This window comes from Saccopteryx leptura, chromosome 5 (genome assembly GCF_036850995.1).
Source record: "Saccopteryx leptura isolate mSacLep1 chromosome 5, mSacLep1_pri_phased_curated, whole genome shotgun sequence".
NCBI lineage: Eukaryota > Metazoa > Chordata > Mammalia > Chiroptera > Emballonuridae > Saccopteryx > Saccopteryx leptura.
This window is the reverse complement of record NC_089507.1, coordinates 119360007-119375151: the sequence shown is the minus strand read 5'-3', so window position 1 is coordinate 119375151 and position 15145 is coordinate 119360007. Positions and strand designations below refer to the sequence as shown.

Below are 15145 nucleotides of genomic sequence, written 5' to 3'. Positions count from 1 at the left end.
ATGGACAACTGATATTTGACAAAGGAGGTAAGCATACAATGGAGTAAAGACAGCCTCGTCAACAAATGGTGTTTGGAAATCCAAACTACCATCAACTTTCACCATTCACAAAAATATACTCAAAATGGATAAAAGACTTAAATGTAAACTGTAAAACCATAGGCATCTTAGAAGAAAGTATAGGCAGTAAGTTCTCCGACATCTCTCACAGCAATATATTTGCCGATATATCTCCACGGCAAGTGAAATAATAGACAGGATAAACAAATGGGACTCTGTCAAACTAAAAAGTTTTTGCACAGCCAAAGACAAGAACAGAATAAAAAGACAAACTACACAATGGGAGAACATATTTGACAATACGTCTGATAAGGGGTTAATAACCAAAATTTATAAAAACTTGTAAAACTCAATACTAGGAAGACTGGCAGTCCATTGAAGAAATGGGCGAAAGAAATCAATAGACACTTCTCCACAGAGGACTTACAGATGGCCAATAGGCACATGAAGAAATGCTCAACATCAGTAATTATTAGAGAAATGCAAATTAAAACCACAATGTGACACCTCACACCAGTCAGAATGGCGCTCATCAACAAAACAACACAGAACAAGTGCTGGCGAGGATGTGGAGAAAAGGGAACCCTCAGGCACTGCTGGTGGGAATGCAGACACTTGCAGCCACCGTGGAAAACAGTATGGAGTTTCCTCAAAAAATTAAAAATCGAACTGCCTTTTGACTCAGCTATCCCATTTTTAGGAATACACCCCAAGAACACCATAGCAGTGTTTGAAAAGAAGAAATGCACCCCCATGTTTATGGCAGTATAGTTCACAATAGTGTAGATCTGGAAACAGCTCAAGTGTTCTTCAGTAGACGAGTGGATGAAAACGCCTTTGTACATATATACCATGGAATACTACTCAGCCATAAGAAATGTTTACATTGGATTATTTACAACAACATGGATGGACCTTTATAACATTATACTGATTGAAATAAGTAAATCTGAAAAAAACCTGAGAACTATATGATTCCATACATAGTTGGGGCATTAAAATGAGACTCAGAGAAATGGACAAATGTGTGGGGGTTACAGGATGGGAGGGAGGAGAGGGAGGGGGTCGGAGGAGGGGAGGGGCACAAAGAAAACAGATAGTAGATGACAGAAGACAATTTGACTTTGAGTGATGGGAATGCAACATAATCAAATGGCAACCTGGAGATATTTTCTCTGAACATGTACCCTGATTTATTAATGTCACTCCATTAAAATTAATAAAAGAAAATAAGTATAGCCAAATAGGCAAAAAAAAAAAATATTTAAATGGCTGTCACACTCTCATGGTGTAATAAAAGTCAAATACTCAAATATTGCATCTAAATATAGAATTGAAAATTGGTGGGGACTAAGATTTTATGGAATTTACTAGCCTTTGAACTCTAGTCATCAGCTTTAATGATCTTTTTTTACAGAAAGCATTTCCCTGGTGCAGTCTAGAATAGGTTTTAAATAGGGATTTTTGCAGCCTATATGCTACAATCCTGGATGTGGGGCAAAGCTGTTTTGTTTTTTTTTAATAATATTCCAACATAACTAAAACAGTCCTGTTAAGTGCAACTTTTGTTTGAAACAGAAAAAGTGTAAAGAGTGCTGCAAAACAGAACCAACATTCTTAAAATAATGGTAAGACTCTATTGCAAGTGCACAGTGTAAACGCAGCCGAGCAGTCAGACTTCGTGTTCTGGGGAGGAAGAGGGAGGCACCAAGTGCCTGGTGAGGCATTCTGTAACTGCTGAAGAAAGACAAAGCAATTCTCTTGTGGAATCTCAATTAGTCTTCTCAGTTGAAGTTTTGTGGACCAGTGGTGGCTGTATATATATTCAGCTGGATTGAGCTTTTTACCAATTAGCTTTATGTGAATATGGCAAGTAAAAGAACTCTTTCATTTCCTTCATTGCTTCCCTTCCCTTCTCCCACAGGAAGAAAGGGAAGAAAAGAGCACTTTCATGGTGCGCTCATAGCAGAGCACTTGTAGAACAAGGTGGCTGTTTCACATACCACTATGATACGGATTTAGAAACGTCTGGTTCCTCACTTTTTTAATCTCATCAACCCTTCCCCCCTTTATTTTACTTCCTTCCTTGATATTTTCAGAAAAGGAGTTTTGGTTAATATTTTTAATTATTAATTCTGATAGCCTAATCTTTTCCATGGTTCTAATAGTTGTGGCTTGCACTGCAAATAGCACTGAAATATGTAATGTCATGAGCTGGGTAATGCTGATGAACTCTGTAGTGCCATCGGAACGACCAGATGCTGTGTAGAAGCTTGTAGCAGGGCCTGTGCAGTGGGAGGAATCCAAACCACTGTGAGGTCATGGTGGAAGACCTGGCGGGGGTTCAGTGTAGCATTCCAGGACTCCTTTCTTCCTGGCATTTTGAGAGACGGTTTATATTTAGGCAAGAGAAGTGGGAGTCTTAGTGATGTGAAACTGAGTCTCATCGACTGATAAAGTAGGACCAATAAGGACCCTCACATTCACAGTTTTGTTTTATGGGAGGCCAGAATTACTGTGAATGTTTAAGACTATATGGTCAGTTTGTGGCACCAAATGATAAACTGAAGGCTGACAGGAAGAAATGCCTTGATTAGTTACATTATTTCTATATTCAGCTCGTGATCAATTTAAGTAAGTAAAACATTCTGGCATGTTCAAATATCATTTGAAAAAGATGCGAGTAACTTGTTTATCTTAAATTATGGCCTTCTACTTTCAAGTTAGCTAATTTTTATTTATGTGGCATATTATCGCTTCTTGGCCTTTTGGCTAAGATCAAGTGTAGTATTTATGTGACATTGAAACTTCTAATTTTTTATATATTATATAAATCTACAATGAAACAGGTTGACAGAGAGTTGATATTTCTTTCTGCTGTCGTTCTAGGTGTATAGATAGTAAGCCAGTATTCTTCTCCCTCCCTTGGCCAATAACCAGACTTCAATGGTTCTGTTTCTACTCCCTGACATTCCTGGACAGACCATCGTATACACTAATTTTTGTTTAATATGAATATCTGCTTTCATTTGTGTTCTAGAACAACTGTTCGTTACTGCAGCAACAATTATATATTGTCTTGTGGCAATTTAAATTTCATTAAAATTAAATCTTAAAAACCCATTTAGTCACAGTAGCCACATTTCAAATGTTCAGTAGTGACATGGAGCTAATGGCTGCCATATCAGATAAAGCAGCTATGTAGTAACATTTCCATCCTCACAAAAAATTCTGGACAGTACTGGTCTTAGAAGGCTGGTTATGAAGAATAAGCAATTGCAAAATGCAAAATTATTTCAAGAAATGCATGACCTATTATAAGTCTGATGCAGTATTTCATAATCTTTTTCATGCTTATCTCTTAAGTATATGACACTAGAGGAGAGTAAAAGCAAAGAGAGAAATACATTTTTTATTACAGGTCTGCAAAGTTTAGAATATTTGTCCTGCTGTATGCTCTCACATTGGGGGTCGGGAGGGTGGTAAATGCAGTGGGACTTTCAATGTCACTTCTATCAAAATGCTTGCAGTCTGTTGCAAACCAGGTCAAAACTGGCCTTATAAAAGCCTCGGTTGATATTGTTCTCTGAGAAATTTAGGAATTTTGTACTGTGAGATAACATTTCTGAGGTTTATGTCATAATCTTCTTACTACCTTAAGATTTCAGGAATTTTTGCCTGACCAGGTGGTGGCACAAATGGAGCGGTGGCCTGGGACACTGAGGATCTAGGTTTGAAACCCCAAGGTTGCTGGCTTGAGTTTGGGCTCACCACCCTGAGTGCAGAGTCACCGATTAATCATGGGGTCATAGACATGACACTATGGTCGCTGGCTTGAGCAAGGGGTCAGTCGCCTGGCTCTGCTGTAGCCCCCCAGTCACAGCACATATGAGAAAGCAATCAGTAAACATCTAAAGTGCCGCAACTATGAGTTGATGCTTCTCATCTCTCTCCCTTGCTGTGTGTCTGTCCCCCCCCCACCCTAAAAAAAAATAGGAGTTTTCAATTTGATGGGAAAGATTTTCTGAAATCTTATTTTAGAAACTGTGTCTAAACAATAAAAGATGTAATTCTAATTAGAGCTTTCTCTTGGAATCCAAGCTATTTCACCTTGTATTTACTCTTGATTTTTAATGATGCCCTATATGAAGTTGAGATCTTGAAGAACTACACAAAACATTTCTTTTTAAATGGGAGCTGAAATATAGCCACGGATACAGGGAAATAGTTGGTAGTCTCAAAGCATGTTGGCAGGTCTGCACAGGATTTCACCAGCTGCCTGCTAAAGGGTGGATGGGTGTGGTATATAGTTCCCATAGAGGAGATGATCAAAACAATTGTTTATTCTAAGGCACCCAGGCCAAATTCTTTCAGAGTTGGTACTTCTGTGCATTTTTGACACATAATGCTCTGGTTGAAGAAGATGTTACTGATGTATTTTCAGCCCTGTTGTAAAGCCTTTCTATTGATAATTTCTATTAAAATTCTATTTCTAAAATAATTTCTCTTAAAATTCTTAGGTAGTGTATAGTTCTCATTGTCACAGTGCTTCAGTTAAGACTTAGCAGAAGAAGCTTTGCCATCTAGTAAAATTAATACCTAAATCCTCCTCTCATCTTCTCATTGAAACATGAAAAACTTTTTTTCTGTGTCTTCTGCCTTCACTTTGTCCTCCCTCCCCTCCCTGTCTCAGTAGTCGGTATTTACATTAAATCATCAGATGAGTGGTTTCTCACAGAGTTGGTAGTGGGACTTATTAAGGCCCTTGTGTCCATGTGTCTTGGAGAGTGTGGACTTAAAGAGGAATCAGAAGCCAACACCACTCTGCTGAGAAGAAAACCAAATCTTTTCTAAGGGGGAATCCAGTATCTTTGGATGACATAGTTGTGACTATGAGGTTCCCTGAATTCAACCCCTTAAGTTAGGGAACCATATCTGATGTGATATTTCTACATCTTATTAACTGCTATTTTGATTATGTCCTTGTCTCTCAACCTATTAGCCAAATTGATTGCCTAAGCATTGCTAATAACAATGGCTGAACCTTCTTACCCATCTTATCACTCCCGTAACTGCCTGTTCATTGGCATTGATTGTTCCACAAAGCCAGGATCAGACGATATGAAATTGCTCTTTTAAATAATGAGTAGTATTGAAACATCTCCCACTGAATAAGAGGTTGAAAAGAGACTTTAACTAAGATCCCATTTATTCAACAAATTCACTGAATTTGTTCTGGTGTTTAGTCATAGTGTCAACTTCCAGGGATACAGTGGTAAGCAAAAGAGAATCCCTTCTTTCGTGTTTACAGTCGAGATTGGTAATATGTCAAATAGTATATATTTAATTTTGACACATACCTATATTTAGAAAGTGAACTCAAAATGGTCAATCTCAGTAGTTTTGTTAGTGTGCCTTTTCAGTCAGTTATACATGTTGTCATGCTTGCCTACTGAGATTGAACAAAGATTTACTGCTAAACAGTTGTGTAGCATGTTGAAAATGACATAATTCTTGAGTACTCATTGAGTTGAAATAAGGCAGGTTTGTCAAATACAAGAAATGTTGAAGACTTTGATGAAGCATAGTTTCAGTTGATGAAGGCCTGGTTTTAAACAACAGATGGAGCATCCTGGCATTAGAGAGTAAAATGTGAAGTGGAACATTCTCAGTAAAGTGTCAGAAAAAGCATGGGTTTAACAACATTGGTAATGGTCACATAACCCACATCACACTTCCTGTATTAAAATTAAATATATGGAAGATTCTGGGAGCATGGTGGTGGTAACAATAGTTTCTTAATTTCCACCATAAAACAACATGGTGACAGTGACAGCAAAACTAAGTAAGAGGGTATCCTCACAACCCCCAAAATATGAGCAAATAGGGACAAAGTACCAATAGCTCTGAGATCTGCAATGATACTGGTATCTGAGAGAGGAACAAGAAGCAATAGGGTAACATCTGATAGATCCAAGAACAGAAGAACTGCAGTATAACCATCAAGAATGAAGTGGCTGCCTGACCAGGCGGCACAGTGCATAGAGCATTGGACTGGGATGCGGAGGACCCAGGTTTGAGACCTCGAGGTCACCAGCTTGAGCGCGGGCTCATCTGGTTTGAGCAAAGCTCACCAGCTTGGACCAAGGTCGCTGGCTCGAGCAAGGGGTTACTCGGTCTGCTGTAGCCCCACGGTCAACGCACATATGAGAAAGCAATCAATGAACAACTAAGGTGTTGCAACGAAAACTAATGATTGATATTTCTTGTCTCTCTCCATTCCTGTCTGACCCTATCTATCCCTTTCTCTGTCTCTGTAAAAAAAAAAAAAAAAAAAAAAAAAGATGGCTGACCCTGCCCACTAGGAATTCTCAAAACGAATTTGCCAGAGTTCTCTTCTAGGACACCTCACATTGAAAAGTTGCTGAGTCTAATAAAAATTGGACAGGATAGGGACAGTAGGAAAGAGGAATTACAGCCAGAAAGTCCCCGGATGAAGCTGCCATATTTTTTAATTGTAAAAAACAGAATGAATCACTGAACTTAGAGAAGCTTTCCTGAATCTTGTCTTATTCCAAAAGTTTAGGGAAATTAACATAAAAAGGAGTAAAGTAATAATACCAAGGCCAAATTTCATATAAAATTATAAGAAAAAAAAAACATGAATAAAACAGTACTCCTATGGAAACTGGAAGCATCCCAGAGACAAGCCCACAAAAGATAACTATAACATTTCCAAAATGAGCTCAAATTCTCTAAGAAATTAAGATATGAAAAAAAATAAATCTAAGAAATAATTTTTTAGATGGCAAAACAGGAAAGAATTAGAAATAAATTTTAGAATTGTAGAAAAATAAATAGATCATGCCTAAAAAGTAAAAAAAAAAAAAATTAAATGGAAGCTTTAAAGATACATATTTCTTGAAGTGGCATTTACATAGGCAAGAAAAACAGGATTAATAGGGTTTCACAAAGAAGAAAAGGCAAGCAAACGACATTAGGGGAAAAAAATGCTTTTTTTTCTGAAGTGAGACACACTCCTGCATGTGCCTGACCAGGCTCCACCTGGCATGCCCATTAGGAGGTGGTGCTCTGCCCATCTGGGGAGTTGCTCAGTTGCAACCAGAGCCATTTTAGTTCCTGAGGCAGAGGCCATGGAGCTGTCCTTGGTGCCCAGGCCAACTTTTCTCCAATGGAGCCTTGGCTGTAGGAGGGGAAGAGAGAGATAGAAAGGAGAGGGGGAAGGGTGGAGAAGCAGTTGGGCGCTTCACCTGTTTTCCCTGGTTGGGAATTGAACCTGGAAACTCCACACACTGGGCCAATGCTCTATCACTGAGCCAGTCTGCCAGGGCTGAGAAATGCTTTCTTGAAATTAGAAATTCTATATTGAGAAAGCACAACAAATACAGTGTGTCCGTAAAGTCATGGTGCACTTTTGACCGGTCACAGGAAAGCAACAAAAGACGATAGAAATGTGAAATCTGCACCAAATAAAAGGAAAACCCTCCCAGTTTCTGTAGAATGATGTGGCAGCATGTGCGCTTGCGCAGATGATGACGTAACACCATGTATATGGCGGAGCACGCCACGGCCATGCCAGTCGAGATGTGGACGGTACAGAGGAAAGTTCAGTGTATTCTGTGGCTCGCTAAATTTGAATCCGTGACCAAAGTGCAATGTGAATATCGGTGTGTTTATAACGAAGTGCCACCACATAGGAATAACATTCTACTCGGTGGGATAAGCAGTTGAAGGAAACCGGCAGTTTGGTGGAGAAACCCTGTTCTGGTAGGCCATCAGTCAGTGATGAGTCTGTAGAGGCTATACGGGATAGCTACCTAAGGAGCCCTAAAGAATTTGTGCGTGAGCCCACATTGAAATGCACTGAATAGGTATGAAACTGGGAGAGTTTTCCTTTTACTTAGTGCAGCTTTCACATTTCTATCCTCTTTTGTTGCTTTCCTGTGACCGGTCAAAAGTGCACCATGACTTTACGGACACATGGTAATTAGCATTGACCTAAAATGGCTAATACCAAGACATTCTAGTAAAATTACTGAAATGTAAAGGAAAAAAAGCTAGTCTTGGGCATCTGTTTAAAAAGGGATTATGATTTGTAAGAGAAAGGACAACTTTTAACTGCAACAATCCATATCAGATGAAAATGGAGCAATATATTTAAGATTCTAAAATCAGTCAAGGATTTTCTGCCCAACATAATAGACCTTCACAAGTATAAAAGGCATGGATTATTACTAGCATTTATGGATTCAAAAAAATACTTCCCATGATCTGATCTTGAAGAACCTATTACAGAATGAATTTTAGGCTATTGAAATAGCCTAAATAAACCAGCATACGGACTGCTGGTTGAGCATTAAATATTTAATTGCTTACAGAAATAGACTAAATGAGGGACAACAAAGAGAATATATAGTCCTTAATGGCCAAATATGCCCTTACAGATAGAGATTTGATACAACTTCTACAAGAAGAATGGGGAGCATGTATCTAAAAAATTTAATGTCTTCAGCAATCATTGGTGTTGATATTCTGGTTGTGATATTTTGTCCCCTTTGCCCTTGAGAATCAGGATTCTTGTAAGGGAAGAATGGAGTCACAACTGTAAAAAGTAAAAACTCTGCTCTTAATTTGGATTGGGAGTATCTATAAAGTCATGAGATAGTTTATATCTTTATATGTAAATATGTGTACTCTGTCTACTGAAAAGACCTAGAAAAATTATCAACCCCGGAATCATTTCTAGTACCTAAATTTTGACCTTGACATGTAATTTCTCATGAAAAGAAAGGTTTTTAGAGAGATGACTGATTGCAGGTGTTCGACAGGAATTGTACAAGATGACGCTGGAAGATCTTAGAGCAGATAGTAAGGAAGCTATCAGATGTTATTAAGGGTCTTGTCAAAAAGACCTGGAGGCAACATGAAAAGGATTCCAACTGGCCAAAGATAGAGTTACAATATTGAGAAGGATTGCAGTGAATTGAGACATTAATATGTTTTAACCCATGAATTCATAATGATACTTAAAAAAACATAACAGACAAACTATCTTAAGCTGGTAAATAGGTATTTCTGTATGCACTCAGGTAACTAAATGGCAGATGAAGGAAAATATCTCTATATAGAAGTATTACAACTAATTTAAAAAATATTACCTATTTTATACCCTTCATTGAGTTAATAAATGTAATGGTTTAATCATGCCTATGTAATGAAGTCTACTTAAAAGCTCAAAGGACAGGTCTCAGAGAACTTCTGGTCTGGTGAGCAGTTGGAGATGCTGAGTGATTACCCAGAGAAGGTGTGGCAGCTCTGTGCCCCTTACCACATATGTTGCTCTGTGCATGTCTTCCACCTTCCTGTCCTGAGTCTTTCCATTCATAACAAACCAGTGGTCTAACAAGTAAAATGTTCCTCTGTGAGCTGTCCTGACAAATTAATTGAACTTAAGCAAGGGGTCACTGAAAGCTGGTCTGTCAGAAGCCCAGCTGATAACCTGGGCTTGCCACTGGCATCTGAAGCAAGGTCAGAGGCAGTCTTGTAGGACTGAACCCTTCAACTGTGGGATGTACTACTATATGTGAATGGATAGTATCAGAATTGAGCTGAACTTCAGGACAGCCAGCTGGTGTCTGAAAATTGTTGGTGCTGAGATAACTCTTTCCCACAAATTGGATCTGTGTCCCAGAATCCTTTTAATTCTCAACAATAACATCCTTCACAAAGGAAGAAAAAGACAGTTTTCAGAAGAATGAAAGGAGAGATAATTTGTCATTTTCTTTCTTGATAAATAAAATAATGTTATTTAGGCATAAGGAAAAGGATCACAGATGAAAGAATGGAGATTAAGGAAGGAATGAAAAGTACTAAAAGGTAAATATGGAAAGATGATCCATTGTGTGTGTGTGTATGTGTGTGCTCACAGGGCTACAATGATGAGAAGCAAGTAAGTAAAGTCAAAGTCTTCTGAGTTATTGACATGGTTTAGGAATTGGTGAAAGTACTAATTTATATTAGATTTAATAAATCAGGCATTTTGTAATCTATGGTAATTATAAAAAATTAGCAAGGGATGTGAAATATTGAAAAGCATTATATTTAAACAAAGGCAAAAATAGAAGGGAGGGGAAACTAATGTAGGTTGAGTGGGAAAACAAAACAAATGCTAAGATTCAAACATAAAAATAATACATGTAATGTAAACAGCCTAAGTGCTTCAATTAAAAGTTTGTTGTACTGGACAAAACAAAGCCAAAACTTACAAATATACTACCCTAAATATACACATACAGAAAAGTTTAAAGTAAAAGAATCAAAAAAATATATCATGTAAACATTAATAAAAGAAAACTGTTGAAGTTACTAATTACGATAGATAAAGAGGGACATTTCATGTTGATAAAAGGGCCAGACACAAAAATTCTTAGTTGTATGCACTGTTTTACATAGCCTTAAAATATGGAGAGCTAAAAGTGACAGAAGTAATAGAGGAAATAGACATATCTACGATCATTGTGGGAAATTTTAACATACTTCTCAATAGTTAATAGAACATCCTTACAAAATATTGGCAAGGTGGTAAAAATTTAAACCCTACTCCCAACAATATTAGAATGCATATTAAAGTGCACAGTAAACTTACAAACTTGACCATAAGTTGGGTAATAGAATTTCAACAATTTTCAGTGGATTCAAATGATAAAGAGTAGTGGAGTTAAGAAATCAGTATCAAAATTATAACTCTAAAAGCCACATATGCCTGGAAATTAAGCAACACACTTTTAAATTTTTATTTATTTATTTATTTATTTATTTATTTATTTATTTATTTTAAAGAGGAGAGAGAGAGAGAAAGAGAAAGGGGGGAGGAACAGGAAGCATCAACTCCCATATGTGCCTTGACCAGACAAGTGCAGGGTTTTGAACCAGAGACCTCAGCATTCCAGGTCGATGCTTTATCCGCTACGCCACCACAGGTCAGGCAAAGCAACACACTTTTAAATAATGCATAGTGCTAGCAGGTTGAGGTTATTGGATTCCACAAGATAGAAATTGAGAGGAAACCCCAGAGAAATTTCCAGACAGATTTTATTAAGCTTATGCTTGAGCACAAGGGAGGCAGCACAGAGAGAAGGAAGGTCCTCTGAACTGGTTTGAGGGCTGGCTCTGCTTGAGAGTGCTATAGCTGGGGACAAAGCAGGCTTGTGTGAAAAGGTGGGTTCTTTCGAAAAAGGCAGGCTTGCAGGATTTCTCATTTCAGGTTTGGATAATTTCCTTTCCTAGCCACGTTGCCTGGTAACTATGTTTGCCCCTGTGTTGTGAGGACAAGTTGGTAGACTACTCATTACCATCACCCTTAGAATATACAGTGGTCAGAACTTGATTAGCTGTGGATTAGGGTCAGTAGTTTAAGCTGGCAGTTAGAAAGGAGATAAAAGCTAACCCAGTGCTTTTGAGTAGGGAGTGGAAAGTTTGTGAGGTTTATGTCTGAATTCCTTCTGACCACCTGGTCTTAACTTGACTTCCTGGTTACCCAGTATTTTCTGTTCTTAGGTCCAAATCCCTATGCTGTCTCAATAGGTATAAGAAGTAATAAAATGTAAATTTAAAAATATTTTAACTGAATGACAGTTCATATCATGTAAGTCAGCAAGTAACGCCTGACCTGTGATGGTGCACTGGATAAAGCGTCAACCTGGAATGCTGAGGTCGCCAGTTTGAAACCCCAGGCTTGCTGGGTCAAGGCACATACAAGAAGCAACTACTGTGAGTTGATGCTTCCCATTCCTCCCTGCCTTTCTTTCTCTGTATTCATTCTCTAAAAATCAAGAAAATAAAATATTTTAAAATAAATAAATAAATCAGCCAGTAATAGCAAATGAAATCCAAAGAAATAGAAGAAAGAAAATGAAGTTTAAAAAATAATTGAAAGTAAATGTAATATAGAAGGAATTGGTAAAGTCAAAGGATTCTTTGAAAAAAAAAAATAAAGCTGATAATAAATCTTTGGGTAGTGTTGGGCGGATAAAATGTATTATGCTCACTTCGTTAAAGATAACACTGCCCACGTGGAGGCCGTTGCCCAGGTGATATTAATGTGTGGGGGGGCAGGCAGAAGCCTTGTAGCCTTGGTTTTGGGATTAAGCCTGTCCCACCCTTTTTGGTGTGAGGTGGTACAATCCTATCATGCCTCAGAGAAGTGACTTTGTATTAGAGACTTCCCTATTATGTATATTGGATTAAGGGTTTGGATTTCTACACTATAAAATGGGGACGGAGCGGGAGTTTGCGCTCTTGGTTCCTGAGATTATCATTAGAGGAGAGAGCAGAGCAGAGAGCAGAAGGAGGCCACATGGAGTAGGCCAGGAGAAGCAGCCAAGATGGCGGAGTGCTGAGTGAGATGCCAGTTTGTGTAGAGTTTGTATCTGGGATAAGGAAGGAGATGGGGAACTGAGGAGAATAAGGCTGCTGAGCTAGAAACCTTTGATTCTAGTAAACTCGGATAAGTCAGTGGCTTTGTGAGCACTGAATGTGACTGGGTTTTGAAGCCCAGTGTGTATTTTTATTTGCCCGCCGGGTGCAAGCTAGAATTAAAGATGACAGCCCATCTGCTTTTGGCTCCTTTGTTTCTTTACCGACTGTCCGAATCCAATGCGAACCTGCATGGGCCAGGAGGCTGCTTTGATGGTGGCCCTGGCCTTGGCTCCTGGCTTTACAGGTAGATACTGAGAGAGAGAGAATGAACAATCCTTATCAAGAATAAAAAGAGGTGGACATCACAAATTCTAGAAATAGCTAAAAGGTAATAAGGATTTTATGGAAATAATGCCAATAAACTTGAAAATTTAGATAAAATGGAGAAAGTCTGGGGGTGGGGCTTAACCAAGAATAACACAAAAGAAACAAAGGAGAGAATCTATTATTTAAAAAAGGACTAATCTCCCTAATATTTAAAGAGCTCTAAGAAGTTAAGTAAAAGACCAGCCTGACCAGGCAGTGGTGCAGTAGAATGGAGATTTGTCCTGGGATGCTGAGGATCCAGGTTTGAAATGCTGAGCACATTTCAATCCAGGTCACCAGCTTGAGCACAGGCTCATCCAGCTTGAGCACAGGGTCTCCGGCTTGAATATGGGATCCTAGACATGACTCCATGGTCACTAGCTTGAGCCCAAATGTTGCTGGCTTGAAGCCCAAGGTTGCTGCACTGGCTCGGCTAGGACCCCCTGGTCAAGGCACATATGAAAAAGCAATCAATGAACAACTGAGGTGCTGCAACTTTGAGTTGATGCTTCTCATGTCTCTCACTTCCTGTCTGTCTATCCCTGTCTGTCCCTCCCTCCCTTCCTCTCTAAATAAATAAATAAATAAATAATAAATAGAAGACCAATAGTACAGTAAAAAATTTTTTGAACAAATGAAGGAAGAGAATAGCAACTATGAAAGTAATAAGTGGTTAAGTGGTTCAGGCAAGAATCATCTAGTAGTTGCTAAACTAGTTGGTGGAAGTTGAATGAGAAACAATACAGTCTGTTTCACCCTCTTTTGATTGTTCCAATTGTAAGTGCTTTTTTCCCAGTAGACTGTAGCCCTCCATACAGATTATTATTATTATTATTATTAATGCCTCCACTTGTTATAAACTAGTGTAATCCACGGGTTACATAGAGCCACCAAGGCAGGTTACAGAAGAAATTTTAGAAGGAGTTTTATTATTATTAAGCTGGCAACATACACGGGGTATAGTTAACTCAAATCATGCAGCCCAGCTCATAGTCCTCATGCTGCTTTTATAGGGACAATATCACATACTGGTGTAAGGCATTTTCCACCAAGGAAGAAAGAAGGATGTAGCCACCAAGTGTGGACAAGCAAAAGCTTTATTTAGAGCGCTCCCGGGTGAGGTTCACTGGTCGCAAGACAGGGGCCAGGAAAGTTGCGCAGCTTCTCCTGCCGGGGGGTGGGGGGGGGTGGGCGGAGGGGGGGTGTCATTTATAGCGTTGGTGGGGTGGTGGTGAGGTGATAGATCGTGGCGAAATTTCATTGGCTGATAAGACAGTTTCAAAATGCTCCTGGGCTGTTTCTTTTGGTGGTCATGGGTGTGGGTGGTTCCTCATGTGACCTTCCCCCATTGCCAACCGACCTCACATTCCGACCTTTTATGTTAGATAGGGGCTCTGCTATTCATCTGGCTACTTCCTGCTGGGGTGGGGAGGGGAGGTCAGAAGGTGGTGGCAGGTTCCTCATGGGAGGGACAGGAGTAACAGGAGGATCTGTGGGGCCTAACATTTTAGTGAGCTGGAGACAGTTGGGGCCCAGTGGTTTTGATTGCCAGTGGTCCTGCATGGGGGCAAGCTTGAGATAGGAAACATGGTACCAAGGTGTTTGCCCTAGGACAGCGGTTCTCAACCTGTGGGTCGCGACCCCGGTGGGGGTCGAACGACCAAAACACAGGGGTCGCCTAAAGCCATTGGAAATACATATTTTATTAAAAAATGTATTGTATAATAAATATGTATTTTCCGATGGCTTTAGGAGACCCCTGTGTTTTGGTCGTTCGACCCCCGCCGGGGTCGTGACCCACAGGTTGAGAACTGCTGCCCGAGGAGCTTGGCTGCAGTAGGAGAGTAGTCAGTATTACCGTATGGGGTCCCGTCCACTGGGGCTGTAGGGAGCCGGGTTGAAGTTTACTTAGAAGAACTTTGTCCCCTGGTTGGAGTGGGACTGCTGGATGAGCTTCATCTGGACCCCCTATGGGAGGGAGAGTCCGGTCCGCGTGTTCCTTGAGAAGATGGCGGAGTAAAGACAGAAAGGGGAGGTATGCGGCAAGAGGAGGGGGGATGACAGGTGAGTTGTGATTGATTAGGAATGGTCTACCGTAAACCAGCTCAAAGGGGCTGAGTCTAGTGGGGTTTCATGAGGTTGCTCTGATTCTGGTGAGTGCCTGAGGGGGGGGGGGGAGGTTTGGCCAGGAGAGTCTGGTCTCAATTGAAAGTTTAGTTAGTTGACCCTTCAGGATGCCATGGGCCCTTTCCACCTTACCCGACAATTGAGGTACCCGACA

General features: G+C 39.7%; 1 pseudogene; it reads left to right on the top strand.

Moving 5' to 3' along the window:
- The first annotated feature begins 2812 nt into the window (after window positions 1–2812).
- On the top strand, window positions 2813–2954 carry LOC136407208 (U2 spliceosomal RNA; annotated as a pseudogene).
- The last annotated feature ends 12191 nt before the right edge of the window (window positions 2955–15145 follow it).